The 20,538-nt window shown below is 36.7% G+C and overlaps 1 protein-coding gene and 1 pseudogene across 1 annotated transcript in view; both read left to right on the top strand.

The window, feature by feature from the left end:
* The window catches only part of GABRB1 (gamma-aminobutyric acid type A receptor subunit beta1), a 431,291-nt gene that overhangs the window by 57,328 nt on the left and 353,425 nt on the right, over nt 1–20,538 (top strand). The gene's annotated exons all lie outside the window — the stretch shown is intronic.
* On the top strand, nt 373–626 carry LOC110211395 (H/ACA ribonucleoprotein complex subunit 3 pseudogene; annotated as a pseudogene).

Raw genomic sequence — 20,538 nt, 5'->3', positions numbered from 1 at the left:
AAAATATATGAAGGGGGAAAAGAGTCTGGGCAATTATGGATGAGGTGCAAGGAATAATAGATGGATATTCTGATTGGTACACTGGTACCCATACAACATAAGAGGAAATTAAGGAAATTCTCTAGCATATTAGGTATAGTCTCTATGGAGGCTGTATGGGCAAAGTCATTTTGATCAGGGCTTTTTCCCCCCAAGAACCACAAATTTAGAGGTTCTAATAACACTTGGGACTCCTTTAAAACCAGTAAAACAATTGAGTTTACCATTTATTTACCAAGAATGTCATTAAACGAGGTTGAGACAGAGGTGGAAGTGTAGTTGTAGCCCAATTCTTTCCATGGGGTATCCAGATTGTGAAGTGAATTGGCTGTGATGTTTCTGCAGTACTATCTCAATGAGCAAAGGGATCAGGTCTATACCCTAAAGAAAATAGACCTTGCAGGACAACAGACCTGTTCAGCTCACCCAGCCAGAGTCTCCCCAGAAGACAAATATTCAAGTCACGGTGTCACCGTCAAGAAGAGATTCAGGGTTCTCATCACCCAACAAGCACGATCGGTCCTCTGAATTACCAACCACCAAGCAATGTCAACCACCAAGGACTCTGGCCCAAGAACCTTTTCCTACATCTAGGAGACCTCATTCAGGAAAAGCTCATATCTTTAACTCTCTTAGCCATTCTCACAACTTTCCAGTTACTCCTTTTGTATGCTTGCTTCTTAGAATCTAGTCTCAATCTGTCTGTGTTCCTCTCTGTACTTGGTAGCAATCAACCTAAAATGAAAAAGCCTAAAGTTGACACATCTTTTTAATCAATGTTGTAGGCTATTAAAGCTGAAATGATTTAGAAAAAAAAAAAGATGTCATTAAACCAGTAAACTTCCAGATGAAGCACTTCCTCTCCTTACTCCCAAGGCCTCCTCCTCAAAGGCTATGAAATATTCTGAGGACTCTGCCCCCAGAAACTTGTGACTTGGGAAGGTCTCTCCTTAAAAAAAAGTGAATTTATCTTCAGGTTTTGTGCCCCTTGTAACGGGCATCAAAATTGGTAGTTAAAGCTCTCTTTATGAGAAAACATTTTCAAGAACTATTTATTAAGTGCCTGCTATGTGCCATACAGTGTGCTAAGCACTGGTGATACAAATAAGAAAAAGGGGCAGTCTCTGTTTTCGAGGAGCTTACAATCAAATGAGGGAACACAGCATACACAAAAGGAAGCTGAAAAGCAGGGGAACGTGGTATTCAGTGGAGTCCAAGCCCAGCTGAGCTATTGATGGAAAATTGTTCATCCTTCATTTCGAAGAGGACCTGTGACCTCACAGTGTGATATCTTGACTTGCTGATAAATTGGATTTCAGTGAGGCAGAGTTGAACAAAGTCAGCAGCCTCACTCTCTCTTCCAGAGTCATCAAAGTCCAACAGCATGACAAAAGTCAAGACAAGTGGCGATGGCCCAGGATGCAATGGATGACATAGTTTCTTCAGCGTCTGACCAAGCTCTAAGCGGGAGCCATCTCCAGTCATCCTGATCTATATCTTGCCACTGGACCGAAATGGCTCCAGAATAGAAAGTGAGGCTGGTGACTTTGCATATCACTCCCTCATTTAAATCCACTTCACTTGCAAGTCTTGGCATCACCTTCCTGACAAACAACAAGAAGCTCTAAGCACTCCATAGTGCTTGCTTTAGCCACCTTCATGGGCACTGGAACAAATTGTTCTCAGGGGCCCATTCTGTTGGAGAAAGTCTTAACATATGGGGCAGATATCTCTCTAACTCACTGATAGGTGGTTTAGCCCATCTGCTGAGATGATTTTATCTGGGAATGCCACTGCTCATGCTAAAACTTCTTAGAGAGTTGGGTGAAAGGTGGACACCAAAGATAGATGAGCAGCCCTGAAAAGCCTCAGTAACCCCTCACACCAGAGAAGCTAGTCCTCCCTGACTACCCCATACACCTCTGATGTAAAATGGAGTTACCTGAAATGTTGTGAGCCATCTATAAAGGAAAATGAATACTTCAATATTTAATGAATATCAGCATATGTAGCAACCCACCCATAACTCCTCAGGCTGCCGTTCCTCTTTATGTTCTCATATTCTATTCACATTTTCCATTTTCCATCTGTAGCTTTGCTTATCTTGACTTCAAAAATATCCTGCCCTGCCCACAAGAACTCTCATCACCAGACAGAATACTCAGTTTTTGATAGCCAGTACCTTCTCAACTCACCTTCAATTGCCTCTTGCCTGTTTGAAGGGCTGAAGTTTAATGCCTTGCCCACCAGCCCTCCAATGACATCCCCTCTAGAATCTTCTTTTTCATGCTAAGATCTCCAATTGCTAAGCACTGCTCTCATATGGAATGGTTTTAAGTGACCTCACCATTCAATCATAGTCTTCTAGGTGAGTCTAGCTTCTCAAAATTCTTCCTGGAATAGGATGCCCCAGAACTGAAATGCACTATTATAGATGTGATCTATAACAGGAGTCCCGACTCCCTTGTTCCAGATACTATGTCGATAATAATGCCTAGCAGCCCATTTACCTTTTCAACTGACCTTTTACATTATTGACACATTTGAAACAAATTCCTGGGGCTTTTTTGCCCCGTGAATTACTAGCCATGGATGTCTCAAACCATATTTATTAGAATTTTTTTTTTATCCCTGAGGTGGACATTATCTTTTTTCCTATTCAATTTTATCTTATCAGACTTGAAATCTTGTACCAGTTAGCCATGATCTTTCTGAATCCCAGTTCTGTCATTGAGATTGTTAGCTATCGCTCTCATTTTCACAACATCTGAAAATTTTGTAATCATACTTCTTCTCCCTTCATTCAATCATTAATAAACGTTATAGACCAAGGTTGACATACTATACATCTGTTAATGAATCCTTTGGGGTTTTGTACAAATAGGCCTGAATCTTCCTAATTGTACTATCACAGTCTCAATATTTTATCTATAAAGATTATGGAAGACTTTAAAAAATGAAATCTCAATTTTGAAATCTATTTACTCTATGGCATTTTGTTCAATTATAGAATTAACTCTAACAACAAAAAAGGAAAGAATATTAGTCTGGTTCTAAATGAATCCACATGACTAATTATTTTCACAATTTCCCTCTCTGAGTACTCACAAACCACACTTTCAATTATCTGTTTCAAATTTTCATTAGGAATTGACCTCAATGTCACTGGTCTATAGTTTTCAGAATATGCTTTATCTCCTTTTAGAGAAATTGGGTCCATCTTTCCTCTTCTCCAGCCTCATAGCACTCTTCTCATTCTCCAGTTTCTTAAAAATTACTCAGTTATTCAATCTCCTGCATTACCCTAACATAGCTAATATATCTCTTTTGTGTACATGTATAAAATATCCTCATATAACATGTAATATATTTTAATAGACCCTCTCATATGATCTATTATATAAAATTCATGTAAACCATAGGTAATGTGAATACGTTGAGGACGCTGAGGAAGGCTAGGTACTCTTATTATCAAATCTTGTGTCTTAGATTTACCTGCTATTTAAGCCCTTCAGCATTTGACTTCAGTCTACATTGCCAGATATATTACTTCCCTTGGTGTCTAATATAGTCCAATGTTACTGCTTACTTGATAGCCCTAATTCATGCCATTCCATTTCCTATTTCTGTGGTTTTACATAGCTTGTCTCCCAGAGCTAATATGTACTTTGTCCATGTGTTTGCTTCTTAGAATTCTTGGCCTCTATCAAAATTCTACTCAAATACCACCTCCTACATCACGCCTTCCCCCCTCCCCATCCAGCAGCTAGTGCCTCACTCAACCAAAATATCTTTTATTAATTTTTTTTGTCTTTTGCTTCTTCTAATAGCCTAATCACCTTGAAAGCAAAGGACTCTGTGGGGTTTTTTGTCTTTGTTTTCCCTGCAGCCTGGCATATACTAGCACAAGCTTAGCAAATGCCTATCTATTGATCAGCTTGGTTCTTTTGGATTTCCTACAGGTTCAAAAGTTTCTGCTTGAATATTTTCAGTGACTGTGAGTCCACTGTTTTTGCAGAATAATCTATTCCGTTGTTGTATGGCTCTAATTGTTAGGCAATTCTTTTCCATTCTGAACCGAAATCTGCCTCCTTTTAATTTATAGTCATCAGTTCAATTAAGTCAACAAAGTATCAAGAAAGATGATTTTCTACTGATTGCTCTGTCTTATCTAACCTTTTGAATAAGGATATCCATCCATGTGTGACATTTCACTAGAATTTAAGAGGACCTAGTTCAACCTCTGAGCCAATGCATGTATCCATTCCGTAATAATTTTGTGAAGCCTGAGGTGCTATAGGATCTAAGAGGAGAATGCAGAAGTAGGGGTACCCATCACAGGAGAACAACACACACACACACACACACACACACACACACACACACCCCTTCACAGCAGCAAGAGCAGCTGCTGGGCCAAAGAGGTATTTGAAGATCTGCAGGGGGTACGTAGAAACACTAGCAAAAAGCCTCAGAGCTGAGATATTTTGTTGGTCATTTTGGAAGACTAGCCTGAGAACTGTGGGCACTGCAGAATGGAAGGAGAGCTGGTGGCTGGAGTGTTCTTGGAAGTACATGACAGGTATGAGTATGAAACTTGGGAGGCATGGAAGAGCTTAGCATGAGGGAAGATGGAATGTCCCAAAAGTGAGAATGAGTGTGGCTCAGAACTTTAGTGTTAGCTTCATGTTGTACTTTTAGGTTTGCAAAGCACCACATAAGTGTTATCCCATTGGATCATCACAACGATCCTGGAAGGTAGGTGCTATTGTTATCCGCATATTACAGAAGAGGAAATGAAGCACAGAGTTGTTTAGTGACTTACCCAGCTAATCAGGGCCTGGGACAGGATTCAAATTCAGGTCTTCCTGACTCCAAGTCTGGCACTCCATCCATTGTGCCACCTAGGTGCCTAGCAACTTGAATGATTTAGGTATATTGGGAAGTTCATTGAAAAAGAACATAATGGAGTAATAATAACTGTAATAGATGAGGATAGTGATATGATTTGGTTGCAATACTCCTCACACAGCTTATGCCAATATGGAGTAAATTTTTTTTTTAAGTTTGTGAGATCAGATTCTGCCCAGTTCCGATGGACATCATTTTTGGGACATATGCAACAAATTTTCTTTGGTAGAGCATCCAGGATACTAGAAAGAGAATCTTTCCAACGCTCATACTCATAACCCATTACTCACCTCCACTCCCCTCACCACACATATTCTTTATCCTGTCTTTCTGAAATTTGGTAGGCATGGTCATTAATAATTTACAGGTACAATTTCTTTCAAGGTTCATGGAAAAATAAGTGTTTTTCAGCTGGAAGTCTATTTCATATTAAGACCAATTAAATAGTGGGAAAAACTAGTTTAGTAACAATGATATAATGAAGGCAAGTAAAACAATAATGTTAATTAGATGGCAATGACTAAGAAACTTTTTAAAGAACTCCATTTTTTTTCTGTACACCTAAGAAGATCTAAAAGATAGCTCACATTCAGAATTGGGATTCACTGGACTGTCTTTCAAGCATTGCCACTAGCTAAATATATGTCTTTAGGGCAAATAACTTCACATTTCTATATCCCTGAATTAAGGAGGATAACACTCAACATTCCCTATCACCAATAGGCATGAGGCCATAGTTCTTACGATAAGCTTCCTATAATTATAGACAATGTCAGCACTATCTTGGGGTGAGTGGGGCTTTGTCCCAGTTTGTCAACATCCAGCAGATGCTTTTCCCCCATGGGGATAGGAGTGGAAGCACTTCCTCTCTGCTCAGATTTTTGTCTCTTTAGTTCACTTCATAGTTTTCCAATACCTTGCATGGTACAATATGTACTTGGCCTCCATCCTTAGGGTCTTGATGTTGTGGTACCACTCTTCTGGGGTTTACTTTCCCCCATCCAAATCTGCACAGGGACAAAGGTTAGATTCTCTATGACTTTCTCCCTTTCTCATGGCAATCGAACCTAAGCTTATAGCCCTTTCATCTCACCTCCTCCCAAGCCTAACTGAATTTGCCCCAGGAGCAGTTACTACTAGCTGCAGCTTTGGTTACTGATGGCCCCCATCTTAAAATATGGGTCATGGTCATTTCCATTTCCAGGGCGAACCTGCTCAAATAGCTTCTGTTTCACAATTGAGCCACTAAGCATCAGGAAAACTGTTTTCTTCCAAGCTGAAAGCAATGAAAATTTCAGGGAAATCTCCTGTTGCTGCAGCAAACCATGAATGTCGTGTGCTGTGTTTTTCTTGCAGTATCTGCCCAAATGGAAGCCCTCCAGGGATCCCTTCGAGACGCACGGGCTGAATTGGTACCCCCAACCTCTCTCCTAGACAGAGTTCAAGAAAGCACTTTGTGCAACCTTAAAACTCCACAGAAATGTGTGTCGCTGTCATTCTTCCTAACTGAAATGTCTTAATCTTAAATGGAATCTGCATAATCCCTCCTTGGGTGCTTTATTTTTTTTTAAGGATTTTATCCTCATTACCTCTATGGCATGCTCAGAAATAAAGTTACCTCTTCTCTCCCATCATTAAGAAGAGAATGAAAAAAAAAAAGAAGAAGAGAATGACTATAATTAAAGCAGTTGTATGTGTGGCAAAAACCATACTTAATTTTTCTATCTAAACAAAATCCATGAACCAAGTGCTAACTATATTTTAGAAAAAAGTACAAAAGTTAGTCTGTATATCACTCATAATAAGCATACCCACAGTATTCTTTCTGTTAGAAATTTATGGGTGGAGGAATTGTAGATGCAAACTTGGAAGGAGAGAGGTTGGTAATTTTTGCAACAATTTTATCCATCATAGAAATTCATAACAAATGTCCATAAATATAGAATTGTGTAAAATGTTTGGAAAGAAATGAAAGTTGCTTTTGCAGAAAGAGGAGAAATATGAGCTACTTCACACTGTGATAATAGCTGTAGTAATGGAGGGATAGGGACAATCTTGGTTGAACTAAGATTGTCCCTATCCCTCCATTACTCCATCATTATAAGTTAAGCATTTTGGGAAGCTGCACTGTCTACTAGAGTAGTTATTTGCTGAATAATATGCTATCCCTTGAATATAAATATGAAGCTACTTAGCAACTCCGTGACAGCAAAGGATGCCTCTTGAATGGTTCTTCTATATGCTATGCATGCCTTCTACTGGTTTCCCAGGTGACTGATAAGAAGCTGTAGGCTAGACTGAAAGGTAGAGGCCATCACCAAGTGAACAACTAAAGCAAACCCAAGTAGAGGGAGAGTCAAAGTCATGACGTTGTCCTCATTTACCAATATGAACTTATCAATTGAGTAATTCAGTCAAATGATATGACAAAGACTATGTAAATTATTTTAAAAGATAATGGAACTTCAGCATAAAGAATCAGTGGAATGAAGGGGAAATTTGGAGTCAGAAGACCTGAGTTCCAAATGTAACTTTGCCACTTACTACCAACTGGACTTTGGATAAGTCACTTTCTCTCTTTACCTCACTTTTGCCTCTTTGCCTCTAAAATGAGGAGGTTGTACTAGATGGCTTGACATCAATATCCCATCTATATCCATCATCCTATCATCCTATGAGTGATTGAAGAATTCAGCTCAGTGAACATTTCTAATTACCATGTATGTAATAAAATTTCACTTTCTAAAAATGTGCATGTAGCACATAAAGCATATGACTATATGGTATAATAGTGAAAGGGTAAGCATCTATTAAGTCAGTCAATCAAATTACTTAAATAAATGCCAAAATACTAGTTCCTAATATCTTAACAAGGTGAGAATATGCCCCTATTAAATCAATCAATTGTAGGCTTTAGACCAAGTGTGACATGTTCTTAATTATTTTAAATGCCTTTGGAAGAAATCAGAAGTACTAGAGTGATATTGCACAGAAAATGTAGTCAACTGGTTGAAGAAACTTGGTCATACTCTGTGGGTAATTTATAAAATAACAAGCCAGTTCAGAATCTGGGGATTCAAGTGAGTGTAAGACAGGAAGAGCAAAAAATTATTCCTAAGAAGGAATATTTTGGGGAAGTAGAGAATAAAAGAGCCATGACCTCCTCTCCACCACCACCCCATGTAACCCATCACCACCTTAACTAGAGGAGAGAACCTTGTGGATTTTGGAAGACTGAGGTATCTGTGATTTTCTATGGAGTATTGGTCCTTGGAATAACTAGTGAAGTATTTACATTGGGAGTGGAAGCCAAGTATAAACTCAATATGCTGAGGAAAGTCAGCTCTAAACTACAGTGTGGACAACAGAAAAGTTATACCATGATCAAGAAGGATTTCATGAGTATCCCACACAGGGGAGAAAATGATTTCTAGCAACCCAAATCTGTGAGTTACCCTTTGGTCACATGTGCTCTCTAAGCTGGAGACCACGTTCTCTGGGTTTTTATGTAATGATGGGAAAGGGTGTCAGAGGTGTTTGAGGAAATGTCTTGTGCTAACTATTCTACTATACTATATTAGTAAATACCCCTTTCTAAAAGGTAATTATATTTGATTGATTGATATCAACTGATAATAATAGTTTCTAATATATTTTGCTATCTTTTCCACTCACAAGTATGATTGCTGTGTATTTCCCTCATCCTATTGTCTTGTTTCCCTCCTCAAAAATTCAGTTTACTCCTACTTCCCTATTGGTTAAGAGAAATTTAGCATTTTTTCTATGAGATATTTCAGTTTTAAAATTTTTTTCATTCTTTTGACTGTTTTATTGTTTGGCAAAAACTAGGTATCAACCAACATCTCATTCCATTTACCACGATAAGGTCAAAATGGGTACATGAGTTAGACATAAAGGGTGATGTCATAAACAAATTAGGGGACAATTGAAAGTTTTACCTGTCAGATATATGGATAAGGGAAGAATTTATGACAAAACAAAAGATAGAGATAATCAGGGGAAATGAAATGGATATTTTTGATCACATTAAAATTTCAAAATGTTTGCACAAACAAAACCAATGCAGCCAAGATTAGAGGGAAAGCAGAAAACTGTGTGAGGGTGAAGAATTTTTATATCAGTCTTCTCTGATAAAGACCTCATTTCTCAACTATATATGAAACTGAATTAAATTTATAAGAATATGAGTCATTCCCCAATTGATAAATGATCAAAGGATATGAATAGACAGTTTTCAGAAGAAATCAAAGCTATCTATAGTCATATGAAAAAAATGCTCAAATCACTACTAATTAAAGAAATGCAAATTAATACAACTCTGAGGTACTACCTTATACCTATCAGATTGACTAATAACTAATGTTGGAGGGGATGTGGGAAAATAGGGAAATTAACACACTATTGGTGGAGTTGTGAACTGATCCAATAATTCTGAAAAGCAATTTGGAACTTTGTCCAAAGACCTATTAGACTGTTATACCCTTTGACCTAGGATTACCACTACTAGGACTATATCCCAAAGAAATCAAAGAATAAAAGGAAAAGACCTATATTTACAAAAAATATTAGTAGTAGCTCTGTTTGTGGTGACAAAGAATTGGAAATTGAGGGGATACCCATCAATTGGGAAATGGTTAAACAAATTGCGTTGTATGATTATGATGGAATACTATTGTGTTATAAGAAATGACAAGTGGAATGGTTTCAGAAAAACATGGAAAGGTATATGTGAACTGATGCAAAGTGAAATGAGTAGAACCAGAAGAACATTGTACATAGTAACAATATTATTCAGTGATCAAATGTGAATGACTTAGCTATTCTCAGCAATACAGTAATCCAAGATAATTCCAAAGGATTTATGATGAAAAATGCTATCTACCTCCTGAAAAAAAAACTGATAAGAGTCTGAATGCATATCAAAGCTTACCTTTCAAACTTTATTTTTTGGGGGGATTTTTGACTGTTTTCTTTTGCAGCATGATTAATATGGAAATGTTTTATGTGACTGCACATTTGTAATCTATATCAAATAACTTGCCTACTGAAGGAGGGGTGTGGAGTGAGAGGGAAGGAGAGAATTTAGAAATCCAAATTTTAAAAAAACAGATGTTAAAAATTGTTTTTACATATAATTGGAAAAAGTAAAATATTTAAAAAATTAAACAAGAGAAAAATGGCCTCTTTGCAACTCCCAGCCATTGGTTCAACTTCTACCTTTTAGGGCCAAACAAAACAAATGTAATACTTTTTTCACACAACAATACTTCCAGTATTTGAAGAGAGCAATCATGTGCCCCCTAAGTCAATTCTTTCTATTGATTCTCATATGGCAAAGTTTCAAGTCCTCTCCCTACTCTGGTGAAGCTTTGCTGGCTTTACTCCAGCTTGTCAATGTCTTCACTAAAATATGATGCTCAGAAAATAAAATATTCAAGATGATCTCTCAACAGGAGGGAATATATGAGGACTCTAGCCACATTCATTCTGGCTACTGTGCTTATACTGATGGTAGCTAATAATTGTTTAGCTCTTTTGGATCTGACATTATTGGCTCATATAGAGCTGAAAGTATACTAAAACTCCAAGTCTTTTTTACTTGAATTGCTATATAGGCATATTTTATTCTCCTCTTCCTTCCCCCTTTGCTTTACTTGTATTAGTGATTTTTTGAACCCAAGAGCCAGAATTTACATTATCTATTTTTCATTTTGTCATGGAGGTGATTCTAAATTCTTAATGTAGATGTAGATGTATCAGTAGAGTGAAAATTCTCCTTAGGTACAATTTAGACCTGTATGGAATGGGCAACAGACTCTCCTGAGGATCAACCAAGGTAGGCTAAGAGAGAATTAATTATCATTAAATGATTTTTATTTTGACTTTAATAATTCATTAAACCTGAGATGTGGGATTATTTGTATTCTTCAATAAAGACTATCAAACTGATGCTTAATGGCTAAAATAAAAATAAAATACATCTTATGGGATTCATCAGTTACTCCAGACTGCAAGTTCTTTTTGGATCTTGATTCTGTGCTCTAAGGTATTCCCTGTTTCCTCAAATTTTATGAGATCCAGAAATAGGACAAGTATGCCATTTGCACCTTCATCTAAGTTGCTGGTAAAATTTGGGAAATTCTATGGAATAGTAGATAGAATAGTGGATTTGGACTCGGGGACCTGGCTTAAAAGCCCTCCTTAGCCACTTACTGTTGTTTCATCCCCAGGAAAATACTTTCCCGTGTCTGGGTTTCAGTCTTCTAATCTGTAAAATAGGGGGTTGTTCGAGATTAGTGGTATCAAACTCAAATAGAAATGGAGGCCACTATACCATGCATACGGATCCCTCTGGGTCACATATTAACTTAGAAAACTACACATTATCAATGTTTTCTTATATTTTATATATTTTGTTAAGTATTTCCCAATTACATTTTAATTTAGTTGGAAGTATTGTGGCCCACCTGTGGCCCACAGGTCATGTTTGACATTTCTGTTCTATGTTATTCCTAAGGTCTTTTCCAAGTCTAAAATCCTATATCCCATCCCCTTGGGGGAAAAAAAGAGTGAGGTAACAGATGCCACTGACATTATCCTCAGGTTAAAATCTGTCCATTAATCTCAATTATTTGAATCTAGCCAGTCATTCAACTAATTCTGAATCCACAAAATTTCACTATGACCTAGTTCATGTTTTTCCATCTCAAACAAAAGGATAACATCTTTTCAAATGCCTTGCTGAAAATCTAGATACACTATAGCAATTCAACCAATGTTTTTTTAACCACCTACTATGTGGTGACTTGTTCAGTTGTGCCTAACATGACCACGTAGACCATAGTACACCAATACTGTCCGTGAAGTTTTCTTGGCAATGATACTGAAGTGGTTTGCCATTTCTTTATGCAGTGGATTAAGGCAAACAGAACTTAACTGACTTGTCCAGGGTCACACAGCTAGAAAGTGTCTGAAGCCAGATTTGAACTCAGGTCTTCCTGACTGCAGGCCTAGTGAGCCATCTAGCAGCCTCTGTGCCAGGTACTGGGATACAAAGACAAAAACAAGATGGTCCTTTTCCCAGGGAGCTTGTATTCTGTGAGGAAGAAACCACATTTTTTTGGTTGTTTTTCAGTTGTTTAGTCATATCTGAGTCTTGATGATCCTGTGGACCGTAGTATGACATTCCAATATCATATTTTTTAACATTTTAATACTGTCCGTGAGGTTTTCTTGATGAAGATACTGGAGTGGTTTGGCATTTCCTTCTCTAGTGGATCACCTTTTGTCAGAACTCTCCACTATAACCTGTCCATCTTAGCCAAACCTGCACGGCATAGGTCATAGTTTCATTGAGCTACACAAAGCACTCCGCCATGACAGGGCAGTGATCCAGGAGGGGAATCACATGTACATAGAAAAATAAATACAAGATATATAAAACTGCTTTCAGGGAGAAGGCACTAGCAAGTGAGAAGATAGGTTCCCTGTAGGAGGTGGCACCTGAACCAAGCTTTGATGGAAGTTTGGGATTTTAGTAATCAGAGGTGAAGAGTATATCACAGGCATAATGTCTTCAGTGGCATTAGCCTGCTTTACTCTATCAATTTAGTAATCTTCTTTGAAAATAAAATGAAGTTAATCTGGCATGACTTGTTCTTAACAGATACATCTGGCTCATTAGTCCTTTTCTAAAGGGCTAATAAACTATATCCTTAAACTGCATTCTAGAATTTTAATGAAAACTTTAGCATTTGTATAGCATTTTAAGATTTGCAAAGTGCTATACAAATATTATCTCATTTGATCCTTACAGCAACCCCAGGTGGTAATTATTATTATGCCCATCTTACAGATAAGGAAACTGAAGCAGAGAGCTTTAGTGACTTATCCAGGGTCATACACCTAGCTAGTAAATGTCCAAGGCCAGATTTGAAGTTAGTTCATCCAGACTCCAGGTCCCCTGATCTATCCACTTTTTCCACCTAGCTGTTTCTAGGAAATGACATCAAGCTTACTAGCTTGTAGGAAGCTTGTAGCTTCCTCTTTTAAAAAATTGGCATTTATCCATCTGTTATTAGAGGCTGTTATTAGAGGGCTGGACTACATGATCTCAAAGTTCCCCTCCAGGTCTAAATCTATGATGCAGTTAATATCATCATATTCATTTTTGTTATATTTTTATATTCATCTTTATATTCGACAGGTTAAAGAACAGTATAGTGCTAGAAACTCAATACTTGACTGACAGATGAACTGATTGATTAAATGGATACACAGGGGGAGGAGCAATATATCATTTAAACCACAAATATTTATTAAACATCTACCACATGCAAAGTACTTTTGAGTTCCAAAGATAAATAAAAGTCTAGGGTAATATATGGTCTCTGTCCTCAAGGTGCTTACAGTACAGTTGAAAAGTTAATTTATTGCATAAAAAGAAAATTAATAATATAAAAATGCTTTTGCTATAGCAAATGCCTAATAGAAACAAGGAATACACTAGGAGTTCAGAGAAAAGATAAAGAATCTTGTGGCCTATAGCAGCAACAGAAGCTACACAGGAGATATGGAAGCTGATAGAAGCTTGAAGAGGGGTTAGGATAAAAATCAGTAAAGAGAGCAGCAGGATATTCTAGACAGAGGAAACCTCTTGAACAAGGGAACAAAGAGGTAAATGGGAATGGTGGTGAACAGGGCACAAAAATTAGTCCTATTTGGCTGAAGTACAGATTTTATGTAGTGAAGTAGTCAGAAATAAGGCCCCAAATCTGATGGGTTATTAGAGTGAGGTGCTTCACGTAAAGTTGATTCCACAAAGCTGAGAGCTGAATATATGAAAATAATATGGGGACAGCAGTAAGTGATTGGAATACAATTGTTATTGTTAGTGGGAAGTGGAGAGAGAGAAAGGAAAGCAAAATGTCTTATTGCCAGCATTAGTAGTTTCTGCTCCCAATTAGAGGCTTTTCCAAAAACAAAAAAAAGTAAAAATAGAAATTAACATCATAGTGTATAATACCTTTGACCAATTAGACAATAAGACAATCTTATAAATAGTTTTTAAAATTCTTTAGGTGTATATGTGTGTGTGTGTCATATATATGTTTTTATATGAAGATACAATTGCATTTATATCAGCTCACTTCCATTTTTGATGACCCATTTTTCTACAGTTTCCCCAGAGCAAAGATTAAAAACTGATAGACTAATAATGCTGCTGTTAGACTTTGGAAGATAGATTCATTTCTTCTCTCTACTTCTGTCATAGGTTTCTTTTTTTTAAATGCCTTTTCAAATTAATGTGTTGTGAGTAGAATATACAATCAGAGAGTTTTCTATTATTTACACATTGCTAAATATAGCTTGTCACAACACTAGCTAAAAATATTTCACATTCTCTCAATCACACCAAGGAGAAATACAACCTCTTATTGAGTTATGTGCTTGGAGAATTGTATGCTGTTCTAAAAATAAATATATTTTTATAGAAGCAAACACCTCATTTTGCATATTTCTATATACTCCTAGAAATAATGATAATAAAATGATTGGTTTTATTATCTAATCCTGTCAGACAAAGGGCTGACCTCATCTTTCTTAATAGAAGGTATGGAATCTCTATTATCAAAACATAAGATCGGTAGAAGATACAGGTCAATTTTATGTTTATATATTTTATAAGCATTCCAGCTTGTAACGCTAAAAACAAAACAAAATAAAACTGTTAACAGTTACAAGAAAGCAGTATGCTAGCTGAGGAGCAAAAAGTTTGTGCCAAAAAGTCCCAGGAGTGTAAAGAACAATTTATTATTGATTCAGAAATTATTGAACAAACCCTGTAATGAAACACCACTGTGTTTCATGCTTATAACTTAGCCATATACTACAAATATATAAAATAAATCCAAGCATAATAAGGACATGGGAATATTTGATATCAACATAGAAGTTGCCCATGTAGAATATGTGTGTGTCCACTTGATTATATCTCAATGCAGCTCATAGGGAGGCAGGAATAGATATATCTGGAATTTTGTCTACTCTCCAAGAAAGATTTTGATTCTGGCCAAGAGAGCAATAGAAGATTGGGGCCCATAGTTTCAGAGTGGGGGTACCAAACTAGAATTATATCTATCTGCTTTCCCCACCCTAAATTTTGGTGATCTGGAGGAAATATTTTTATGTTTAAGCTGCTTTTTCTAGTTACTATCCCTTAATGGGGGAGGAGTGCCCAACCTATATCCAAAGGCTTGCCTCCCTTCCCATTAGATGGCAAGTACCCAAAGACTATCTGAACAGTGAACAAACCTATTTATCCAAGCCAATAGCTAACAGAAATCAGAGAAGTTACACAGAGTAAGATATACCAGCTAATACACAGAGTGGCTGAATACTCTCACTGAGAATGAGAAATCTCATCTCCACTGAGAGAGTACCTGGTCCCACCCCAGGGAAAATTCATTGAAGTCTTTAATGTGGCAAGCTGGACATCTGGGACTTCCTTGAAGTCCCTAGTGAGGCAAGCACAAGGTTCCAAATCTTCTTTGGGTCAGCTTCTTCCCAAAAGTCTATCTTACTCTACGCACCTCTCCCTAAAGAGGTCTGGAATTGCATATATCCTCTTTCAAAGCCAGAAACCAGAAAAAGAAATTCTCTTCTAAGTTCTAGGCATAGGTATGCCCTCACATAGGCATGGGACATCAACTAGCCATTCTCTCCATCAGTGAAGAGAGTCATATGCAAAAGATTAGGCTTCAGCTCTGGTATACAAAAAAGAACAGCAGGAGGATTAACAACTTGTAGTAAGACCGTTCTAACCGAACTTCATCAAGAAAGAAGAATTAGATGATGGGGGGGGGTAGTAAAATCCTTCAAAGTATAGAGGGCCAATCAAGGAGAAGTAAGATATGAAGATTAATTAACAGGTTATCATGAATTAACATCCATGTTTCAAGCTAGTATAACTACATTTTAATAAGCATGTTCTGAAGTCAATGCCTTAACCTGAAATGGATGACTCTAATGATGGGAATTTGGGTTGCTGTGAGAGGCTGCTGACAGAGATATATGGGGGCAAATAGACAACATGATGCTCCTCAAAGGATACCATTTAAGTGGTTGCTTGTTGGTACATGGGCATTTTTAAACACTTGATGAGACTTTATCTATGTTAGAGGATTATACAACAGATGAGGTTCTTTTCAGTTGCTGTATTCTGTAATTCCTACCCAGGTGCTTAGATGGATTCATCATCTCACTGATATGGGAACTCCCTTCATTGGCACCAAACACAGTGCCTACATGCCTTCTCATTCTGTATCATTCTCATCTAGGCATATTTGTACACGCTTCATAGAAAATCCATCTCAGGTACTGGAAATATTTTCCATTATTTGCAAATGTAAGGGTCAAGTTGAGCTCTTTAAAATTGACTAATTCAATAGGCAAGGACCACATCACATAAACCTATCTTCAGGAGTTACAGAATCTTGGAAGGACAAGAAATGGAATTATTTTTAGATCTGCACAGTGTAGTGACAAGTGAACTGAACTTGAAGTCAGAAGCCCTGGGTTGGAGCCATGCACCTGACCCTTACTAGCCATTGATTATAGGCAAAATTCTTGACCTCTTTGGATCCCTAAGAGCAGCCTCATCTTTAAAACTGGGACAATAATATTTACACTACCTACCTTAAAGGATGTTGACATTTACATAATTGTTATGGTAATCACTAGTCCTGAGGGAAAAGCCAGGCATGGAAGGGTGAATGAAGAGGAGGATGGAGTTGTGCTATTTGTCCTCTGAATTAACTTCTTATTCTGAAATTCTGGGATTTTATATATCCAAATTGGCATCCATATCAAAGCACAAACTGGGTCAAAAACCAGACTGGGAATATCAAAGTCTAAAGAGTCTTCCAAATGAGAATAGGAAACTGGGAACAAGAACAGGAGTTTTAAGAAGTCTGCATAGAAATCAGGAGGCCCATTATCATAGATGTCAGCAAATTGACTGGTTGAAGACAGATTCTATCTCAGAGCTCCACACTTTTATCATTGGTACAAGTTTTCTACCTCTCCCTTGATCTGACTCTTGCACAGACACTGGGCCCTTTCCTTGCCTGGTTTCATCTGTGATGTTGCAGAGATGAACAGTAGAGTCACAAATTGTTCCATGAATTGTAAGGCATTCTATCAGTTAAGATATAAATAGACAGGACATTTTAATTTAAAAGGAGGTAAATTTGAACATATATATGTGTATGTATATACATATACACACATATATATAAATGCATCTATATACATATACATATAGAGGAGAGAGAGAGAGAGAGAGAGAGAGAGAGAGAGAGAGAGAGAGAGAGAGAGAGAGAGAGGAGAGGAGAGAGAGAGAGAGAGGAAAGAGAGAGAAAGGAGGGATGGAGTGAGGGAGATCTAGAAGCCACTGAGATGCTGCCATTTACAGAGATCTGAACAATAAGATGTACTCACCAGTCAGAAACAGAGCTACTTTTTCCTCAGGGCTGAAGGTATTCCTTAGTAATGATGTTCTGTGATCCCTAGTTGTGATGATCTGTATTCTCTTCAGGTACTTAGATACTAATGGTTCTTAAAAGAATAGCAAAAATAGCAAGATAGCTAAGTATCCTTAACAACAATTATGAAAAATGGAGCTGAAATGATTTCAATTTTCTCTTAGTGGCCAATCTGATGATAGAAAATGTTGGGTATATTTACCTGAAATGGGTAAGTAAGATCAGGCGTGAAATTTTCACCCTTTTTGTTCATTATTCATAATTCGGCTAAGTCCTATTTCTTCCATGAAGTTTTCTCTAATTCACTTAGTGTGATCTTAGTTATGTCACTTGGTGTTACTGAGCCTCAATTTTCTAATCTGTGAAATGGAGTCAGACTAAATGATCTCTACAATCCCTTCCAGCTATAAAATGTTTTGACTATATGAGTCTGAATGACTTTGACTTTTCCTGTTTCTGTCTCCTCTATTGCTATCAGAATGTAATATATTGCTACTATAAGCATTTCCTCCTTCACCTTCTAATTTGCTATTTCTAATCTAAAGTAAGGTAGGAAACTAGATAGCCAAGCTTTCTAGAATTATGTTTGAAATAGAAGTCAATAAAAGTCTGAGGACCTTTCCTGTAGGATAATGTTTGTGCTTTGTGATATCTATCTTGGTGGCTCAGAGACATTCCAAACCTATTTCCAGACTCGTGGCAATTCTCAGGAATCTCAAATGTGCATCGTTCAAGATATGATAGGCTGCTTGAAGGCTTCTCATTTGTATTATGCAACTATCATCTATCTCTTTTTCTAATATGTAATCAAATTAGGATTTTTATAGAGAAATTGATAGTAGCAAAGATAAATGATATAAACTTAAAGCAAACTTATAATCTGACTTTGAAACCACTATCCTAAAGGATAAGGTTTCTGAAAGTCTGATCACTAAGTGAATGGAAGAGTTCCTGTGTTTGTAACATTTAATTCTTTCAGTAAAATGTGCAAAATATTACACATCAAACCTATCCAAACATCCATGGATTATATGTGTATGTGTGCCTACACACATTTGTAGGTATACACACACGATTTATGTGTGTGTACGTGTGTGTGTGTGTATACATATATACACATATATATATATACTTATACACATACACATATATATTTATATTTATATATTTCTCTTGCTCTTATTTCAGAGGGAAGGTTCACTAAAATCATTATACATCTGTTTGAGCCATCCTTATGTGTATGTCAAGTGGTAACAGGGTTATGATGTTTTTGTTTTATTTTGCTTGTCCTAACTGTACAACATCACTTATTGTCTGCGATGCTAGATATCCAGGTTTCTCTCTATTGAATCTGTTTGTTATTATTTTTATAAGACTGGAGATGTGTACTCTGTAAAGGAAGAATGGCTTTGTGGTATAATGCAGTTAGACTTAAACATCAAGCTCATAGTCATATATTTGATAAAAATAACAATACTGAAGCAAAACCTGCACATGGAGATAAAAGAGTCAGTGTTCTTTCTATACATGGAAGAATAACATGAAGGCCTAAAGATGAAACGGTAATAACAGTGTAGCTAAATAGAACACATTATACTGAAAAGTTGCCTTACTAACATTAATTAAATTAATTAAATTAAATTAATTAAACATGTGATGTTTATTATCACATTTTATATTTGAATTTGAAAGACTCACATTACAAATGTTGTTTATTTTCTCCCAGGTACTTGACTGCTAATTAGTATGAAGTACCATCATTTGAACAGCAATGCCTTGACTATGGCCTTGAGATCCAAAATAACTAGGTTTCCAAAAATATGGTTAAATGAAAATATATATATGTTCTTTTTTTTGAGGGGGAGGGGGCTAGGTAATGGGGTTAAGTGACTTGCCCAGGGTCACACAGCAAGTAAGTGTTAAGTGTCTGAGGCCAGATTTGAACTCAGGTCCTCCTGACTCGAGGGCCAGTGCTTCATCCACTGTACTACCTAGCTGGCCCCCAAAATATATATTTTCCATAAATTTTTTCATTTCTTTGAAAACAAGATTCAATATTAAAACCTCTAAGCATAATTTTTTGGAGTTCTCTATTCTAGTCCCAATTCTACCACTAGCTATCTAGGTGACTGTTGGCAAATTGCTTAGTCTTTCTAGGCATCAGTCTTCTCACCTGTAAAATGAATGACCTTGTAGAATAATAGGATCATAGGATCATATATTGAAGTCTAGAAGGGATCTTTGAAACCATCTGGTATGAGTCCTTCAATTTAAAGATGGAGAAACTGAGGCCCAGAGTTTTCAAGTGGTGATATGCTCAATGTCATACAGACAGCAAATGACAGATAAGATTTCCACCCAGGTCTGTTGACTCAAAATCCAATATTTTTCAGATGCCCCATAATATACGCAAGGCACTTTGCAAATTTTAGAGGACTATTCAAATGTCAACAAGCCAACATACATTTATTAAATGCCAACATAACTGATTTCTTATCCTCCTCCTAGATTCTGAACTCCTTGTCAAAAGGGATTGTGTCAGATTAGACAGTCTCTGTGATTCTCTAGCTCTAAAATTCTTTGAGTTTATTATTACTAACTAATCAGAACCAATGAACTAATTATTACTAATTAGAACTAATGTTCTAAAAGACCACAAACTTTTAAAACAATATTTAAAGAAATACTAAGGTCAAAACAAGATATCTTTTTCTTTCTTTTCTTACCTCAAGTCCTAAATTCCAGGAATATTCTCATTGCATTTGATGTTACATCCTAAAGTCACTGATTTTTTTTAAAAGGTGAATAATTGTGCATCCTGAAAAAGGCAAGATTATTCCAATAACAAATTAATTTGGCAATGTTTCCATTTCTGAAGCTGACTTGTACTGGCCAAGATTGTTTTATTCTATGTTCAGTATTCAAAAGTTGTGTCAGAAAGATCATCAGTTCTGCAAGGGAAAAGTAACTAATATTAAGAAAATGAAAATGTTCTTAAAATTGGAAGTTATTTTGGGTGAGA

Source organism: Phascolarctos cinereus, unplaced genomic scaffold (assembly GCF_003287225.1).
Source record: "Phascolarctos cinereus isolate Bilbo 61053 unplaced genomic scaffold, phaCin_HiC Scaffold_9;HRSCAF=440, whole genome shotgun sequence".
Taxonomy (NCBI): domain Eukaryota; kingdom Metazoa; phylum Chordata; class Mammalia; order Diprotodontia; family Phascolarctidae; genus Phascolarctos; species Phascolarctos cinereus.
Note: the sequence above shows the minus strand (reverse complement) of the source record. Positions and strands in the feature narration are given on the sequence as shown.